General features: G+C 46.8%; 1 non-coding gene across 1 annotated transcript; it reads right to left on the bottom strand.

The window, feature by feature from the left end:
- Window positions 1–7,282: 7,282 nt before the first annotated feature.
- LOC116756243 lies at window positions 7,283–7,389 on the bottom strand. The gene has a single exon (XR_004350607.1). It is a non-coding gene; the product is annotated as a U6 spliceosomal RNA (small nuclear RNA).
- Between the last annotated feature and the right edge of the window lie 12,826 nt (window positions 7,390–20,215).

Below are 20,215 nucleotides of genomic sequence, written 5' to 3'. Positions count from 1 at the left end.
ATCTCTGCAGTTTTCAGTGGGTCATACCTATTTATACAGGTGAAATAAGGAGCCAGGGCATAGAGCTCGGCTACATTCAGAATGTTCATTTGAAAAGTCCAGAGATTTTTCTGGAAGCCTAGAGTGTATTTCTGTGGGAAACAGCATGAAAATGAGACTTGAATTGATAAGCTCTGGTTTATTTATTTTATTTTTATCTCGGGCATCTTAAAATTCATAGCAACTGTTTATATTCAGGATATGCAGTTCATTTACAGGTGTCGCATGAAAAAGAACCACTTTTTGTTATGCACTATCCATTACTTTTCTTCCTGTCCAATGAAAAGACTTTTATTATAATCCAGTCTGATGGTCCAGATGCTGCATACCTTCACTTTCACAGTGCTTCCTAGCATGTTCTACAAGATGACAATAGCTATTACCGGAAGAAAATTATCGGGACCTCCAGGAGGAACAAAATTGAGTGCAATTCTTTACTACAGAGCTTATCAGCACACCAGTCTGCAACTCCTAGAGGGGCATTTCATGCACATTTGCTGCTCTTCTTGGAGATGAAAAGCAAGGTTCCAAACGTTACTATATCAAAAAGACATGCCTGAGAAGAGAATCCAAAACCTGAGACCACACCTCTTCTGAGAAACGGGGAAAACCACATGGAAAGTATAAATTATTGTACTGCCTGATGCTTTTGGAATTTTCTCCTGGACCTCATTGACAGGAACCCTTACAGGCATTACAACACAGGGGCAGACCCAGCAGTAACCGGGACACCCCCAGTTTTGAAGTTCTAGCTCACTCTCTTGTAGCTGTCAAGGGCTGCACTTACCATTTTATAATTTGGAGAAAAAAGTAGTAGCTAGGGAGTCTGGTAAATGCAAGCTCTTGGTGACAAATGTGACTGTGTTTGTGGATTAAAGCACATGAGCCCAGACCAGGGGAGAGATGGTCACGTAGGGGGGATGAAGGAGCAGCGTGTGAGCTGCTGATTTTGAAAGAAAAATCACTAGTCTCATCATTTCACAATGAAATAACTCTATAAATCACCAAACATGACAATAGGTATTACAGACTTTTTTAAAAAAATAAAAAAGGCATTTTGTGGCTACTGAGAACTCACTGAAAATCGTGACTGGCTTTGGGCAGATGAATTGATTTTTCTTAGTTTTGATGGATCCACCCTCTAGATCATCCCGCTGTTGAATTCCCTAGTCTGAGTCTATTCTTTCCTGTATCGCTCATGTCTCTCCCCACCGAACCTACCCTCTAAACACACCAGAAGATTAAACCAAAGCAGCCTGCCCTACTGGACACTATTTTCTTTCTTTTTTTTTTTTTTGCGGTACGCGGGCCTCTCACCGTCGTGGCCTCTCCCGTCGCGGAGCACAGGCTCCGGACGCGCGGGCTCAGCGGCCGTGGCTCACGGGTCCAGCCGCTCCGCGGCACGTGGGATCCTCCCGGAACAGGGCACGAACCCGCGTCCCCTGCATCGGCAGGCGGACTCTCAACCGCTGCGCCACCAGGGAAGCCCCCTACTGGACACTTCTGATTGGCATTTTTATTTATCTGGGTTGAGGAAAAGGAGAGGAACCAGCATGAGCCGCCCAGGCGCATGAACACAGGACTGTGCAGATACAGACCCTCCTGTACAGGGCTGTCAGATCAAATCCTGCTGCCATAGGAAATAAAGAAGCAAACCCAGGCAGGAGCTCAGGAAAAACCTGTCACGTAGCCAGCACCAGGGGCGCTGGGAGCTCGCAAATGGGACACATATCTTCCAGACACGCTCTTCGGTTAGAGGTTTTTTGTTTTTGTTTTAATACAATTTGGAAAAAACTTACTTATACTTATTTATGGCTGCGTTGGGTCTTCATTGCTGAGCGCGGGCTTTCTCTAGTTGCTGCAAGCGGGGGCTACTCTTCGTTGTGGTGTGCGGGCTTCTCAATGCGGTGGCTTCTCTTGTTGCAGAGCATGGGCTCTAGGCACACGGGATTCAGTAGTTGTGGCTTGCAGGTTCTGTAGTTGTGGTGCATGGGCTTAGTTGCTCCATGGCATGTGGGATCTTCCCGGACCAGGGATCGAACCCGTGTCGCCTGCGTTGGCGGGCAGATTCTTAACCACTGCAGCACCACGGAAGCCCTAGAGTTCTTAAAGGCTGCTCTTAGAGTGGAGAGGGTGGAGTCCACTGCCCTGTTTAACCCCGAGACTATCTTCGTCGCTCCTGCTGAGGTGACCCCTTTGGTCAACTATCAGATAAGCCACACCTGAGCCATCGTTCTCCTTTCCTCACTTCGTTCCTTTGTCTGTTATTCCACCTCCACCTCCCATTTTGGAAAGTTCTCTCCAGGGTTCAGAAATGGACAATGTTGGTTCGAATCTCTGATCCTTCACTTCCCAGCTATGAGAACTCAGACAAATTACTTGATATCACCAGGCTTTAATTTTCTCAGCGGTAACTACAGATAATAATAGTACCCCCTTCACAAGGTTGTTGAAGGGATTAAGGGGTAATATCCATGTAAAACACCATATTGAGCTATTATTATTACACAGCATTCACATCTCAAATTCACATCCCACTCCCTCATAAAGTCTTCTCCGATGAGCCGTATTGGAAAGGATAGTTTCCTTTGCTAATTTCTTGTAGCACTTACTGTGCTCATGACCAATGGGGCCATAGTCTACGCGGCCTTGTGGTCTGGTTATTTGTGTACATGTTTTCTCATCAGAACTAGAGGCAAAGTTTCTGGATGGCAGGGAGTGTCTTATGCAGTATCTAGCACAGTGTTATCCTGTAAATTTTTATTAAGTCAAATGGATATTTTAATGAATTTGTCGAGTCAATCAAAGGTGTAGGTGGTCAGAAACCAGTAGCGATCTTAATCCATTACTCACATATCTGGAGAACTGGGGCTGGGATTCAGCTCCTGGGGACCCAGAGGCACCTGAGTGAGTGGGTGACCAGGTGTGGGAATGAGAGGCCAAGGAGAGAGAAGCCCCAGGTCCACTTGGCCGTGTCAGACCTTAGCTGAGAGAGAAGATGTTAACTCTGAACGAAGATTGAAATTTTAACTCATTGCACCAGACTGGATATAGTCGTCACTGAATCGAAACAAATTTTTAATGACTTAACATTGCTGGAGGCTTTTGGATATCTGAGGGTGACTGTAAGAATTTTTGTCCAAATGCAAGAGGAAGAGCCTGCCCCGAGAGTGGATCTGAATGGTCAGGTGGGGGTTCACACCAGGAGGCCTGCTGCAAGGTACCAGGTTCACGAGTTGACTCAGTGTGGCCTTGGCCAGTGGAACAGCAGCGAGAGATAGAAGCGTTTGCAGGGTGGGGAATGAGAGGGAAGACCGTCCCCTTACCCATGGTCTCACGGCTATTACCACCTCCATCTCTCCAGCTGCCTTGGCCGCTGCAGAGGATGTGGTGGTTTCCGAGACCCTGGGCTTTTACTTCTCTCTCCCCCAGGTGACAACCTCCTGCCATCTCCCGTGAGCTCCCTCCCCAAGTCACTGCCCAGCTTCTGCTTCTTGGACCTCACAGCTCAAGCCAGGAGCAAACCCTCCAACGGACCAGGCTCTCAGGGAAGTTCTGATCCTTCCAAATCTCTGTTAGATTGCTTTTATCCTAATGTTTCTATCGGGACGCAATTGCCAGTTGCCATGGTATTCTGTGCAAACAGAAGCTCTTTTATTCTGTGGGATGCTTTCATCATGCAGTGTCTGTCACAGAATGAACTGCTATTAGAACCAGTTTATAGGTTACACCTCTAGTTGGCAAGCCCTTGAGATTTTATTATGCGTGTTAGCTGCACCTGATATCCATTTGAGACCCCCCCCCAGCGCTCACAAATTATTCCACGTGAAATTGTGAACTCTCAATTAGGTGCCGTTGATATTGGCTTGGGGAGGAAAAGGTACATTTTGAGGGCTGGCAGAGATAGGAACTAGGTAGACTGTTTTCCTTTAATGCCTAGGGATTTGGGTAATAATTACAGAACCCAGGTTTCACTGTAGCATCATAGCAAACACTAGTTCAGCGGCCAAAGGTAGAAACTAAGTTGAGGATGGTTGTTTTGTCATCTCTCCAGCTTCCGTTTCTTTTTTTTTTTATTGAAGTATAGTTGATGTACAATATTATATCGAATATGTTACAGGTGTACAATATAGTGATTCACAATTTTTAAAGGTTATACTCCATCTATAGTTACTATAAAATATTGGCTATAGTCCCTGGGTTGTACAGTTCTGTCCTTGTAGCTTATTTTATACCAAATAGTTAGCACCTCTTACTCCTGTACTCCTATGTTGCCCCTCCCCGCTTCTCTCTCCCCAGTGGTAACCACTAGTTTGTTCTCAATATCTGTGAGTACGTCTTTTTGTTATATTCACTAGTTTGTTGTATTTTTAAATTTTTATTTATTTATTATTTATTTATTTTTTGCGGTATGCGGGCCTCTCACTGCTGTGGCCTCTCCCGCGGCGGAGCACAGGCTCCGGATGCGCAGGCTCAGTGGCCATGGCTCACAGGCGCAGCCGCTCCGCGGCATGTGGGATCTTCCCGGACCGGGGCACGAACCCGTGTCCCCTGCATCGGCAGGCAGACTCTCAACCACTGCGCCACCAGAGAAGCCCTGTTGTATTTTTTTAAATTCCACATATAAATGATATACAATGTTCGTCTTTCTCTGACTTATTTCACTTAGCATAATGCCTTCCAGGTCCATCCATGTTGCTGCAAAAGGGCAAAATTTTCATTCTTTTTCATGGCTGAGTAATATTCCATTGTATATATGTACCATATTTTCTTTATCCATTCATCTGTCAATGGACATTTAGGTTGCTTCCATGTCTTGGCTATTGTAAATTCTGCTGCTATGAACATTGGGGTGCACGTATCTTTTTGGATTAGTGTTTTTGTTTTTTTCGGATATATCCCCAGGAATGAATTGCTGGGTCATTGTTCTACTTTTAGTTTTTTGAGAAACCTCCCTACTGTTCTCCACAGTGGCTGCACCAACTTACATTCCCCAACAGTGCAGGAGGGTTCCCTTTTCCTCATATCCTCATTAACATTTGTTATTTGTCCAGCTTCCTTTTCTTTTTTGTTTTGGCTGTACCACTTGGCTTGTAGGATCTTACTTCCCCAAACAGGGATTGAACCCAGGCCCTCTGCAGTGAAAGTGCGGAGGCCTAACCACTGGACCGCCAGGGAAGTCCTGAGCTTCTTTCTCATCTCTGCCTTGTCATTGCCTCTCCAGTCCACTGTCACCCATGACTTCCCACTTTAGAGCCCTGAATTTGTAACTTCTGAGTAGTGTCCCCCTTTCCAAAGTCTCCTGTCCTTCAGTGATAATTTATCACTGCTAAGAGAACAGCTGGAAATACGACATATAAAGCAAGCTCAAGCTATTAGTGGGAGCTAATGGCTGAATGCACGGCACTGGAACTTGAGAGACCTGTGGGTTTTTTTTCTCTCTCTCTTTTTATAAAAATTTATTTATTCATTTTTGGCTGCGTCGGGTCTTGGTTGCTGCGCACGGGTTTTCTCTAGCTGTGGCAAGTGGTGGCTTCTCTTGTTGTGGCTCACGGGCTCTAGGTGTGTGGGCTTCAGTAGTTGTGGAGCATGGGCTTAGTTGCTCCACAGCATGTGGGATCTTCCCGGACCAGGGCTCGAAACCGTGTCCTCTGCAATGGCAGGTGGATTCTTTTTTTTTTGGCCGTGTTGGGTCTTCATTGTTGCACACAAGCTTTCTCTAGTTGCGGCGAGCTGGGGCTACTATTGGTTGTGGTGCGCGGGCTTCTCATTGTGGTGGCTTCTCTTGTTGCGGAGCATGGGCTCTAGGCATGCAGGCTTCAGTAGTTGTGGCACACAGGCTCCGTAGTTGTGGCTTGTGGGCTCTAGAATGCAGGCTCAGTAGCTGTGGCGCACGGGCTTAGTTGTTCCGTGGCACGTGGGATCTTCCCGGACCAGGGCTCGAACCCATGTCCCCTGCATTGGCAGGTGGATTCTTAGCCACTGTGCCACCAGGGAAGACCCTCTCTCTCTTTTTTAAATTGCAGTATAGTTGATTTACAATGCTATGCCTATCTCTGCTGTACAGCAAAGTGACTCAGTTATACACATTCTTTTTTTCATATTCTCCATTATGGTTTATCATAGGATATTGACTGTAGTTCTGTTTCCATTATGGTTTATCATAGGATACTGACTATAGTTCTGTGTTCTCCATTAGGACCTTGTGGTTTATCCACTCTGAATGTAACAGTTTGCATCTACTAGCCCCAAACTCCCAGTCCATCCCTCCCCCTCCCCCCTCCCTCTTGGCAACCACAAGTCTGTTCTCTGTGCCTGTGAGTCTGTTTCTGTTTTGTAGATAGGCTCATTTGTGCCATATTTTAGACTCCACGTATAAATGATATATGGCATTTGTCTTTCTCTTTCTGACTTACTTCACTTAGTATGATAACCTCTAGTTTCATCCATGGTGCTGCAAATGGCATAATTTCATTCTTTTTTATGGCTCAGTAATATTCCATTGTATGTGTGTATCTATCTATCTCTCTCTATATATATATATTGCATCTTCTTTATCCACTCACCTGCTGATGGACACTTACGTTGCTTCTGTGTTTTCACTATTGTAAATAGTGCAGCTATGAACATAGGGGTGATGTATCTTCTTGAATTATAGTTTTCCCCTGGTATATGCCCAGGAGTGGGATGGCTGGCTCATATGGTAGTTCTATTTTGAGTTTTTTAAGGAACCTCCATACTGTTCTCCATAGTGGCTGCACCAACTTACATTCCCACCCACACTGTAGGAGGGTTCCCTTTTCTCTAGACCCCCTCCAGCATTTTGCTATTTGTAGACTCTCTAATGAAGACCATTCTGACCGGTGTGAGGTGATACCTCATTGTAGTTTTGATTTGCATTTCTCTAATAATTAGTGTTGCTGAGCATCTTTTCATGTGTCTGCTGGCCATCTGCACGTTTTCTTTGGAGGAATGTCTATTAAGGTCTTCTGCCCGTTTTTGGGTAGGGCTGTTTGGTTTTTTGCTGTTGAGTTGTATGAACTGTTTGTATATTTTGGAGATTAAGCCCTTGTTGGTCGCATCTTTTGCAAATACTTTCTCCCATTCCGTAGGTTGTCTTCTCATTTTTTTTTTATGGTTTCCTTTGCTGTGCAAAATCTTGTAAGTTTGATGAGGTCCCGTTTGTTTATTTTTGTTTTTATTTCTATTGCCTCGGGAGACTGACCTAAGAAAACGTCGGAACAAAAATATGCCACTCTTCATAAATTCGTACGTCATCTTTGCGCAAGGGCCATGCTAATCTTCTCTGTATCACCTCCACTTTAGTAGAAGTGTTGCTGAAGCGAGCGCAGGAGCCCTGCTTTTAAACTGTGATGGGAAAAATAAACTTTGCAAGATGCTTGTGGGGCAGGGGCCCCAGCTTGAGCCAACGCCCAAGAAGTGTATTCTCATCGGGGATTTGTCTGGAGGAGAGTGGTGTCTGCGGAGCCTCAGGGAAGGATGGAAGGATGAGGGCAGCTTGATGGATCAGAGCGCAGATTCTGCGGCCAGAGGACCTGCCTGGGGTCAGGTCCCCCAGCTCTACTGCCTAGTGGCTGGTGACAATCTTGGACAAGCCGCTCCATCTCCTTTTACCCCTGGGGGTGTTGGCAGTTGCATGCCTCTCAGGGGGCTCTTAAGTTGACCTGTGTAGCCCACTTCAAGCAGAGTGTGGCGTGGATCACGTGCTGTAAGTGTCAGCTGTTAACGTGGCTGTGTCTCTCCAGCCCTGCGTGCTGGACGCCTGTCGAGCTGGCAGAGAGGACTGCGCGACACCGGGGCACGGCGGCCCTGTGTTTATCCTCAGCCAAAAAAGTGTGACCCAGAGAGGGAAAAGATCTGTCTGCCTGTTACCTGGAGCAACGCGACTTACTGTGGTGCAGTGAAGACCCCAGGCTGTAAAGGCCCCAGGGGTCCCTCCTTGGGAGACAGTGCCGACTCCACGAGGGCCCAGCCCCGATGCTGCCGGCGAGGGCCGTGGAGTGTGAACGGAGGGCTGCTCTGCATGCGGAGCCACACGGCTTACAAGAGCAGGCTGGGAGCAGTTTGCCCTGATCTCTAACTTGTACGGCCCAACCAGATGAAAGGCTGGCAGACGTTGGGAGGCTCCAGTTACCCCAGTAGAAGAGATCTCATGAAATCGATCGACTCTTGGAGACTCTTCTTTTCTTGCTTTCTTAGCTTCCCCTCCTTCCTAAACCATGCCGTTTTCTCCTAAACATTTGCGTTTTAAACATAGTTTTGGTCGTGTCTATGGGAACCGGAAACCAGGCTGGGAAGCTATTCACCCATTGCCTCTACTCACGGCTTGGGGGGTCTTTCCCGTGGAAGCTGCCTCAATCTCCCCACTGCCCCCCCCACACACAATATTACTCATTAATAAAAGACAATTAATAAAATACACAGACACAAATACCGTTAACGAGGCCGAGATAATACCGGAGCAATAGTGATGCTCTGTGCTGGCTGATGATGTAATTTACTCTGACAGGCGTCACCTCAATGCTCTGTAGGTACGAAGGGACCTGGGTGTGCTCCTGTCCTGTGTTCTTACTGAAAGAAGGAGCTGGCTTGGGCTTGAGGACTGACCTCGGGTGCCCCAGGCAGGGCAGGTCCCGCTCAGCGTCTCAGACTTCAGCCCCTAACCGCCCTCTAGATGACTGCTTTCTATGCTCGTGCTGTCTTTCCAGGTAGATGATCATTTCTTGGGGACAAGAGTCCTTGTACAATTCTTTGGTATTTCTGCAGTATTTTAGCAAAGTCCACAACACAGTAAAGCCTTACTAAATATAAATAAATTAGTGTCAGGGAGAAGACATTTCCTCTGTACAGTTCACGTGGCATCCACGCTCTTCCTGTTTGTGTGCTACTTCCCCCACGAGGAGGGATGCGTCCCATCCGCTTTGTTCCCCTTACTTCTCCACACCTTCCCTTGGAAGGTGGCTGGTGTGGACTTTTTACATATCAGGCGAGACATTGCTGCCGTGTCACTAATACTGAAACAAGGAGTGAGGATTCACAGGAAAGCTGACTGTAAGAAAAAGATTCTTTTCATTTGTGAACTCAGCTCTGTTGTGACTCAGCAGGGATGGTGAACAGACACAGGATGCAGCGGCAGTCTAGTGGGTCTGAGTACCATCAGACATGCGCGTGGAGATGAACATGTGGTAGAACAGACGCAGAAATGAAAGACAGGTCTTTCCAGATGGATCCTCATTCATTTATTCAACAAGAGTAATTTTGTCCCCATTTTGTTGGAGCAAACTTTTGCTACCCATGCACATGTGAGACACTTACTTGCCCAACTGCCCTTATGCATTTCTGCATACAGCACATTTTGAGAATGCAATTGAGAATTGGGTTTTTGTTCGCAACTGCTCTCTTTTACTGCGTTGACAGAGAGATGATTGTTAACAGACTCCTCTGTGAGGATTGTGCCTCTCTTTTCCCAAATGTGGCACACAATGCGAAATTAAGCGAGCAGGCAACGCAGTTCTTTCAACACAAAAGCTATTCAGCCCTCCTGCTCTGTTGCTTCTGCTCAAGGGCTCCCTCTTCATCCTCCTCTTCTTCCTGCTTCCTTGTACCAGTTCTGGGCAGGGCACCCAGGGCTGCTGTCCCCTCCCAAGTCCCACCTAGGGGTGTGGATTTGTTTGCTAGGGCTGCCATAACAAAATCCCCCAGACTGAGTGGCTTAAATGACAGAAATGTATTGTCTCCAATTCTGGAGGCTGAAGTCCAAGACCAAGCTGCAGGCAGTTTAGTTTCTTTGGAAGCCTCTCTCCTTGGCTTGCAGACGGCTGCCTTCTCACCGTGTTCGCACATGGCTGTCCTTCTGCCATGTTTTCTGTGCCCTAATCTTCTTCTTGTAAGGACACTAGATGTAATATGACCTCACTTTAACTTAATTACCTCTTTAAAGGCACCGTCTCCAAATATAGTCACATCCTGAGCTAGAGCAGTTAAGGCATCAACATACGGATTTTGTGGGGACACACTGAGCCCTTAACAGGGTGTTACTTGAAAATGCTGTTCTTGTCTAGTCTTGTTCTAATTAGAATAAAAATACATAAGCTCAAGCATGATTCTTGAAATATTAGAAGTAGATACCACCTTTTAAATATGTAGCAAACAGTTTCCTTTTCTTCTCTTAAATGATTAGTGATTTTTAGGGAAGGCAGAACAGCTCTTGGTAGCATTTTAGAAAATTTCTGGAAGTCCTGATTATCACAATGATTGGCAGGTGCTATTTTAAGGCACAGCAACTGAGTATTTCTGTAGTAGCTACACACTGAACTACATTAAGAAAATTACAACTTCCTTTTTGTTTATAACTAAAATACATAGTTTATAATTTATATTATAAATGTATGTTATACTTTTCAATTAGGGCATTATAATGGGTTTTTGAATTTGTAGGTAAACTACTTATGGATTTTGCATCAGAATCGTGATGGTGGCAATACAAAATATTTGTTTTAAGAAGGAGTGCTGGGTTTGATAGGGTTGAGATTCTCTGCACCAGATGTTAAACTCCTGAGGGTCAGACTGTCTCTTTTCTTTCCCGAACTCTAAACCACAGGAGTGCAAAGGAGGTGTTCAATGTACGGCTGTTAATTAAGGAAATGCTTTCCACAGATCTTTTATTCTTACCATTGTGAAAATGCTGAAGAAGGAGAAATGTGAACAGCTCTGTATCCCGATGTTTTCACTGATGTCTGCATACTTTTGGGTAGTGTACTCTTCATTTTTTGGTATTATTTATTTATACATTTTAAAATTTATTTTTGGCAGCGTTGGCTCTTCGTTGCTGCGTGCAGGCTTTCTCTAGTTGTGGCGAGCGGGGACTACTCTTCGTTGCGGTGCGCGGGCTTCTCGTTGCGGTGGCTTCTCTTGTTGCGGAGCTTGGCCTCTAGGTGCGCAGGCTCAGTAGTTGTGGCGCACGGGCTTAGTTGCTCTGAGGCATATGGGATCATCCCGGACCAGGGCTCAAACCTGTGTCCCCTGCATCGGCAGGTGGATTCTTAACCACTGCGCCACCAGGGAAGTCCCACATACTCTTCTTTAATAAAGGAGAATAAAGGGGTTGGCCAATCATGGGGGAAGGAGGAGAGCTAGAAATTTCTTGTCCTGAGAGGAAGAGAGAGCTCCAGGGGGCGGGCGGTGTCTTATGCCTCGATTGCTTGTGGCTACAGAGATTAATCGATACACTGAGGACTGCCTTGGTTCGTAGTCACATGAAGTGGATTCTGAATGTTTTCCGAAATGGAACCTCTTGTCATGACAGCCCTTCAAATTCCCCAGGGAAAAAAAAAAGATGAAAGATGATTGGGAGTCAGACCCCAGAACCCCCAACCTTCACCCCTAGATCTAGGAAAACAAAGAAACGAATCAACACGCCGGGTCGGTCACTGCGACGTTGCAGGCGGTGTTCAGCCGGCAGAACCTTCATCAGGGTTTACGCCTGTCTGCAGAGGGAAGGGAGCATGGTCGAGCAAAGGTGAAGGTGGACTCTAGTGAAATCTTGCCGAAGGCGTCGGCTGACCCCGTCAGGAGCACTGACACGGAAGCCTTTTAAATTTTCTCGAATTTCGCGGGGTGTATGTGTGTGCGCGTGTGTGTGTGAACTTTTACACCCCACATTGACCAGTCTCGGTGCAGGCTGATCTCAGGAAGCGAGTGAGCTGGCCTTTCTCGGCTGAGAATGATTCCCAGAGGGACTTGCAGGAGGCTGAGAGTGGCCAGCACTCCTGGGGGGGGAGATGGGGGTTGGGAGTGCAGGTGGCTTCAGCCCCAGGTGGGGGGATTAGGGTGGCCGCCAGTGTCCACTGCTTCTCCAATCCACTTTGCTGCTTCCCGCTGTAAAGTCAGCAAGTGCAGTTTCAAGCCTGTGGTGGTTCATGCTCTGTAGTAAAATGGGGTCATGGTATGGTTTTCTCTCTCCGACTGTGAAGTCTTCTGGTCTTCTCTTTGAGGATTTACAGTCTTGCTTTTCTCTTTTCCCTGAGAATAAATATTGAAGAATGAAACAAATGCCTCAAAATCTGAAAATGGTCAATGTGATACCGCATCTAAGGCAGATGGAGGACCATTGCTCTCCTGCCCTAACAAAGATCGTTTTTCGCCTTTATGGGACTGAGGTGATAAAAGTTCATGACTCAGCGTGGGAACTGTCAGAACAAATAAAACAATTTTGCTTAAACACTATCCTCTCATTTACCTTCGAAGGTGATGAGGAAAACCATTGATATTCTGTGGCAGGACAATCAAACTAAGACAGAAAGAAGAAAAAAGAAGACAAATGACATGCCCCCTTTGGGCAGGCTTTTCCCAATGTGCGATGTGCATCTACCATTATACATTAACCAGACCTCCTCAAAGCAGGAGGATGAAATCAACCTGTGGGAAAAAGTTGGCCCCTTTCTTCAGAGGCCAGCATTGTAATATTGTCATTCTATGATTACTATGTTTCTTTTTCATCTCGTACAAGGGTACCAGGGGCGGCATTGACCAAAGGCTTGTCTGTACGTGCATAATTGAAAAAAAGGAAAAAAACACTTTGTTGATTGAACTATGGATACAATGCTAACCTGTCAATATGATACGTAATTTCTTTGTCTCAAAAATGTATAAAACTGCATCTTTAATTCCTGATCAATGGAGCAGTTCTCAGAGCTTCTGAGAATCTGTTTCCCAGGTTATAATCCTCAGTTTGGCTCGAATAAAATTCTCTTTTCTTTCTTCTTAGCTTGATTGTTATTTGATTTTTTGTCGACAACGGGAATCACCAAATTTAGCCCCCACAGTGCACACCAGCTCCCTGGGTCAGACTTCGTTTCCTGTTGGTTTTCTCCCAGCTTCTTGCCAGATACTTGTAGAGGAAATTCTCAGATCCTGTCCTCAGACGACCTCCCACATTCAAAGACGCTTCCTCAGCTGAGAGACTTAGGCTCCTTATTCAAACTAATTCTAGCTTCCAGGCAATCCAAAAGGCTGGCACTTGTTTTCCTGACTAGGAGAAGCTTTCTGCTTTGGGGCCAGAAAATCTATTTTGATTGCAATACCAGCAGCTAAAAGATGTGTGATACAAAGGGCATAAAACAAGCAGCAAATTTAAAGTAATATTTCTCGCGGTTTGCGTGGCACGGAGGGTCCCTCATCTTATATTCACACCGAGCATGTCCGTCTTTACAGAAGAATGTATGAATTCTGTTTTTCACTTCCCTCAATCTGTCAGAACGTCCAGCTTATGCGGCATTGAATATAATGCTCAGAAAGGATGTTCCATTTGTGTCCTGATCTGAATAGCCCCTGGGACCTCCAAGGAGTTCCACAGAAATCTCTTCACGGGTCTGTCGTCTCTTACTGTTCACACCTTGAGCTTTGATTTTCCATGTGGGTTCTCCTGGGTGTGATTTTGGAAGGCAGATGACCTTAGGGTTGTAAGATGCCACCAGATAGGCGGTGCAGGGCACCCAGCAGCTTCAGAGACAGGAGGAGGTGGGAGCTGCCTGGAGGTGTCTTCTGTGTCCGCTTGTCTTCGGGCTCTTTCATTCAACCTTGGGTGTGAGGTTCATCCCTATTTCTGTGGTGCATAGTGGTGGGTGATTCCCTGTCTTTGCTGTGTGCGGGTCATTTTAAACCTCCCTTCGGCCCCTTATTTTGGTTTCATCATCAAATCCTATCGATGTGATCTCCAAGTAGACCTAAAACCTGTGCCCCTGCCCTCTCCGCACACACCACCCAGGCCCCGGCCACCCTGCCTAGATGTTGCATGGTCCTTGGCGAGTGTCCTCACTTCCATCCCCGCTCCCTTCCTGTCCTGTCTGCTCAGGCAGCCAGCGTGGCCTTTCAAAGAGACCACAGTACATCAGGATGACGCCCCATCTCCCCCCCACCCCCAGGAGTGCTGGCCACTCTCAGCCTCCTGCAAGTCCCTCTGGGAATCATTCTCAGCTGAGAATGTGTCCACCCATGGTCACAAAGCACCTGGCTTCGGCCTGATACTGCCCCCCCCCACATCACGTGCTCCCAGTCTCTCAGGAGCCAAGCTCCACCCGCTTCTCCACGTGGGCACCTGTTATTTTTCCTTCTTAATCTGGCAGATTCCTACTCAGCCATTTCTCAGAGACGCCACCTTCCCTGACGCCCCGTCTACACTGAATAGGTCGTTTTCATGGACAGTGATGGTCACGCCCCACGTTAAACATCGATTCGTCGTCTCACTAGGCTGCGCCATCACAGGGCCGTGTCTGGTTTGCTTCCTGCATCTCAGCATCTGGTACAGTGTCCGGCAGGCAGCCCGCCCCCCCAACCCCAAATATTTTTGGAATGAACAACTGATTAAAGTTTCAGGGACATCACAGCGTGTACCAGAAAATGTACTCAGGGGACTTCCCTTTAAACCTTTATGATCTGAAGCTTTGCAGCTGAAAATGGGTAGATTGGGCATCAGGAATTCTGAGCACCGTGCAGCTCAGTCGGTGCCTGAAGGCAACAATCCCCTTCGTGAGCTGCTCTGGCCAAAGCATTCTCGGGAAACACAGCCCCTGAATTAGAAGCAGCGAGAACGCGATGCCGGAGTCCCAGCCTGGAACTGGAACGCTGATTCCATCCACACACGCTACAGCCACAGGCAACAACATCCATCCCAGCCCCTGGCTGCTTGCCCACCACTGTAGCAAATATATAATTTATTAAGAAAACGTGCAGTGAATAAAATGACCTACGAAGCTGACCAAACTCTGAGTTGACAATGGCTTTTTAGGCCACAAGAGGGAGCTGTTTAAATTCCTGTTAAACATAAAGAAAAAAATTGAAAGAGAAGAAATTGGCAATCATAAGGTTGGCCAGATGGACACCTATTTATATGATGTTGACTCCGGAATTCCAAGTATTTTTTAAGCTACAAAAATTCCAATTCTTTTTGTCTGCAAAGTAATTTGCATTTTAAATAGTGTTATGAAAGGCAGAGAATTGTTTTTCCCTGAAAATCTAATTTTAAGTCTAATTTAACTAGTGTGAGGAAGTGTAAGTATTCAGCGAACGGACAAAGAGATGAAAATTCCTTTTGAAATGAATCTTTTTTTTCTAAATCCTTTTCCTCTGAAACAGCCTCAGGGACGAAGTAAGCTTTCTTTAAAAAGTTACTGTTTCGAGACAGACTCACAGACACAGAGAACAGACTTGTGGTTGCCAAGGGGGAGGGGGTTGGGGGAGGGATGGAGTGGGAGTTTGGGGTTAGCAGATGCAAACTAGTACATATAGGATGGATAAACAACAAGGTCCTACTGTAGAGCACAGGGAACTCTATTCAATACCCTGGGGTAAACCATAATGGAAAAGAATATGAAAAAGAATGTGTATATATGTATAACTGAATCACTTTGCTGTACACCTGAAACTAACACAACATTGTAAATCCACTATACTTCATTAAAAAAAGTTACTGTTTCTTTCACTAATTAGCCTATAAGATTTCAAATATCTAAATATCGGTGCCAATCATCAGATTTTTAAAAGAAATGTATAGCCTACGGCTTGAGAACTCATTAAGAACACTGAGTCTAATCGCAGATGTGTTTACCTACCACGAGTTAATTTATAGTAGCTCCGCCTGCCAGCCCTCCTGGTCACCCCGAGGACACGGTTGAGCTGAAAGGGCCTGACCCAGCGGCAGAAGGAGGCTTTTCTGAGAAGCCAGTGAGAGGGCACACGGGGGCTTTGATGCAGTCAAATGACCCGTGAGGATAACACATGGGGAGTGTCATGCGGTCCAGGCTCTGTGCTGGGAACTTCACATGGGCCAGCCCGTCCGTCCTGCACAGCGACGTGTGGAAGCCACGGTTATGTTTCAGTTTGGGGGATGGGAAAACTGAGGCCCAGAGAGAAAGCCTGAGTGTCTTGTATTGTATTCAGTCAGGGAGCCACGATTTGAAACCCCCTCCAGGGGGAGGCCCTTGAATGGAATTCTACTCAACTGGCCAGTCTGAGTGTGGTTAAGATCACGGGGCCCTGGGTAATGTGCTTCTTCCTTATAACGGGCCAAGGATGTCCATTGTTACCCTATTGAGAACACCAGGATTTGGCCAAGATTCTCTTCTTCCCCTAAAATGTTTTGCCCTAAGAGGGAGAGAGGAAAGCTTTTATAGTGTCTCAAGGGCAGCTATTTCTGGGGTGATTGTCAGCAAATAGTAAATGTGGTAAAGATGCTGGTTTTCTGCTGACTCACCTGGGTGATGTCAAGCCTTGTGGGAACACAGACAAATTCATCCGAATCATGATGAACACACACCATTTCATGTTCGAGAGAGGTCATCGAAAATGCTCTAAGCACGTGACTTTTAAAAATTCCTACACTTTTCCTGTAGTTGTCTAGAGCCTGAGCATGTGTTCTGAGTAAACACTCAGACATGTGCTGCGAGCAGACATAGAAAGATCATCTTCCTGGCTCGGGGTGGGAATGGTGGTGAGGGAGGAGGAAAGACCTCTTGCTACTGTCTACTGTCTGCCTGCATTTTCTCCTGACCTTGCTCTCATCCCTACTCCTGGCTGGCCTCTTTTAAGTACTTGGAGAACATTGCTGGCTTTTCTTATCAGAGTACCTAGGAGAAAATGGCATTCCTGAATATAAAAATAAATGACCCGTTTCTTATCCTTTCTTTTTTTAAAACGTCTCCTCACATCTTTACTCAAGTTTTTATGAACCAGGCACAGAGTTTGAATGAATTTTAAGAAGGACTGACAATCACAGTGCCTTGGGATGCCTGTCTTCTGTTGTTAATGCAGGGTCAAGCCCGTTGCCTTTTCGTTCCAGCGGTTGACCAGAGTCCAGCATCAGGACTGGACATGATTCTGCCGTTAGAAGCATGTATTCAAATATGGCAGCATATTTGAAAGGTTTCTCTGGAATTAGACAGGCTGAGGCTCAACCCTCAGGTATCCCTTCCCTACAGAGTTGCCCGTTTAAGCATAGGCTGTTCAGGACTTCCCTGGCGGTCCATTGGTTAAGACTCTGTGCTTCCAATGCAGGGGATGCAGGATCGATCCCTGGTGGGGGAACTAAGATCCCACATGCCATGTGGCACAGCCAAAAAAATTAAAAAAAAAAAAATAGAGGCTGTTCAATCCACTTTGAATTTTGGATAAACAACAAATAATTCTTTTCGTAAAAGTATATCCCAAGTATTACAAGGGAGATACTTGCACTTAAAATAATTCATTGTTCGTCTGAAATTCACATTGAACCGGGTGTCTTGTGCGTGCATTTGCCAAGTCTGGGAGCCCTTCTCCCTGCCTCTCACCGATCCTGGAGCTTCGTGGTTGAGGACAGGCCCTGGAACCCAGAGCGCTGGGATGCCTTGCCAGCTGTGTGGACTTCAGCAAAACGACTTGGCTTCTCTGTGCTTAGTTTTTCCTATCTGTAAAATGGGGCCAATAATAGAATCCCCGACCTCAGAGTTCTGTTCTCAGGATGAAACGAACTAATGCATCAAAGCACTTAGTAATCGAGGTGCTACTCAACAAATGTTAGCTCTTATTATTCCTATTACTTTTAGAGACGGTCGAAAACGTGGACAGGACCCAACTCCTCGAAGTACTGAGGTCACTGTTAAGAGAACTAGACAAGAGAGTGTGTTCAAAGCACTGGGCACCAAAACATTTAAACTTCCTTTTTGAAGGTTTCTATGTCATCAGAACCCTACCTTTCGTCTCTTTTAAAGGATCCTAGAGATCTGAAGACACAGCCTTTGTCCTGTAACCACAGAGGGTAGATCTCTCGTGTGTGGATGATTATATACGCATCTGGTTAAGCTTATACACTTATCAGGGATTCTGAGTCCAGGGACAGTAAGTGTTGGCTTAGTTCAGCCACTCAGTGGTACATGGGAAAGTGGTACCCAGTCCTTGGGCGGAGGCTTGAGAGCTTGTGGGGCGTGCAGGGTAGCCCCTGGCCGTCTATGGGCCACTGACTGGTCACATCCCAGTGTGCCCCCTGCCACCCCACTCTCTAGAAAGCTCTCCCGTACTCCCAGGTGATGGGGGGAGGGGGCAGGAGCACGGCAGCTGGCTCAGCGATCCCCAGAGGCACCTTCGGGAGTTAATGGCTCCTCCCAGGAGGCTCATTCACCCCCAAGGACAGACTCGAGTACAAGGGGGAATGGTGATCCATGTAGAGCCCCAGACATGTCAGAGGGACTGTTGAATGTAAATTCAAGCTCTGACCATTTTTATTATCTATTAACAGCTGAGATACTGAGGGTCTGTGAACACTGGAAGCTCCTGAGAGCTATGTGTCTTCAGTATGGATGAGGCTCTCATCCTATCATCAATTTTTCTAACTTGGAAGTCATTGAAAACAGGACAAAAAGAAACAGACTCTTCTTTCCATCTATCATTTACTCTAAAGAAGGCTCGGCGGGGCGGTCAGACTAGAGCCCTCCTGCACTCCTATTTCCAGGAAAGGCCAGAGAGGGGAAAAGACAGCTGAGCACATGTTTGGGCTCAGCTTTGTCTAGACAGGAAGCAAGACGGGGATGAAGGTCAAGCCCAAACATGAAAGCACCTACCCCTCACACACTGAGAGAGCCCCAAGCTGAGAGCCAGGATAAGGCGTGGATCTAACACACCTGACACCATCTGTCAGTTTACAGGCAAGGAAACCAGAGCCCTGGGCAGGCTGGTGACTTCCACAAGGCCGTGGGTCCGGGTAGTGATGGATCTGGAGCTAGGACCCTGTCCCCTCATCTCCCTGGCTGCTGTCGATTTTGTAAGATGACTATTGCCATTCTCACAGGTGCCAGCTGATATCCGCTGAGCACTTACACCTGTCGGAAGGGAGGGAGGACACAGCCCCGAGGAGCTGGGTGTCACTCCAGGAAGTGGAAATGGTTGGGACTGCACTTCAAATGCCCAAACATTTTAGGAGTCAGCGTGTGCGGCGTGTACGAGTGTGCACGTGTGGGTGATGGGCGTCCAGGAGGACCTTGGGACCGGGAGCGTTTCAGTGGCCACCATACAAGGTTAAAAAAAGCCTAAGATGTGATTCCTGCCCATCTAGTATTTATAAACCACCTGAGGGAGAGCCATGACTCGCTCTGTTATAGGCAACCAGCTCACTTGGTGTCTTAGAAGCGAAAGTGTAGCCCACTTTTCCGATTCTTGGGAGAACCAGCTTCTGTGAGTCCCTCCAGTGAGGAACACTCTTTTGTCTCACGAGGCGGGCATGTGTGGCTCCTAAGGAGACCAGGAGTCTTGAACATATAGCCTCCTATTTAATAGAAGATAAAATACCAGTGGCCTGGGCTTCCCTGGTGGCGCAGTGGTTGAGAGTCCGCCTGCCGATGCAGGGGACACGGGTTCGTGCCCCGGTCCGGGAAGATCCCACGTGCCGCGGAGCGGCTGGGCCCGTGAGCCATGGCTGCTGAGCCTGCACGTCCGGAGCCTGTGCTCCGCAATGGGAGAGGCCACAACAGTGAGAGGCCCGCGTACCGCAAAAAAAACCCAAACAAACCAAAAAAAAAAAAAAAAAACAACCACAAAACACCAGTGGCCTACACTTTTTTACCAGTTTAAAATTTTCATCCAGAAATTGCTGTCATAATGCTTTTAGCAGGAACATGCTGCAAAGTATTTTTTCCAGTGGCATTAGAGTCACAATTCTCAGTTTTTCTTTTCCTGACAATTTTCAGATGTCTGCCCTTTTCTCTCTCCTGTCTTCCACGGCCAAGCAGTTATTTTGTAATAGGACCCTTTAGTGTCACCTTAATAATAGTCGAAGATGCCATGCTGGGTGCTGTTTCCCAGAGATGAGAAAGACACAGCTTTCCCTGATGGAGCAGATGACCCAGTGGGGGCAGGAGAGCAGCAGAGGGGGAGGGGAGGAGGGGGTGGGACCGGGTGTGAACAGTGCCCTAAGAGAGGTTCCAAACATGCCACGTGAACTGGAGATTAAGTCCACTTTGGGGCAGCCTTGAGGAATGAAAGGGAGGATTAGGAAAGATGGTGTGTAAAAGACGGCACTGAAACTGGTCCTTGAAGCATGAAGAGGCAGGATGTTCCAAGGCTGAGAAGTGTAGAAGAATCCGGGAAGATGAACAGCCCAGTTCAGCGGAAAAGTAGGTTATTTTAGGGAACT

The sequence above is a fragment of the Phocoena sinus genome, chromosome 6 (assembly GCF_008692025.1).
Source record: "Phocoena sinus isolate mPhoSin1 chromosome 6, mPhoSin1.pri, whole genome shotgun sequence".
NCBI classification, from domain to species: Eukaryota; Metazoa; Chordata; class Mammalia; order Artiodactyla; family Phocoenidae; genus Phocoena; species Phocoena sinus.
Note: the sequence above shows the minus strand (reverse complement) of the source record. Positions and strands in the feature narration are given on the sequence as shown.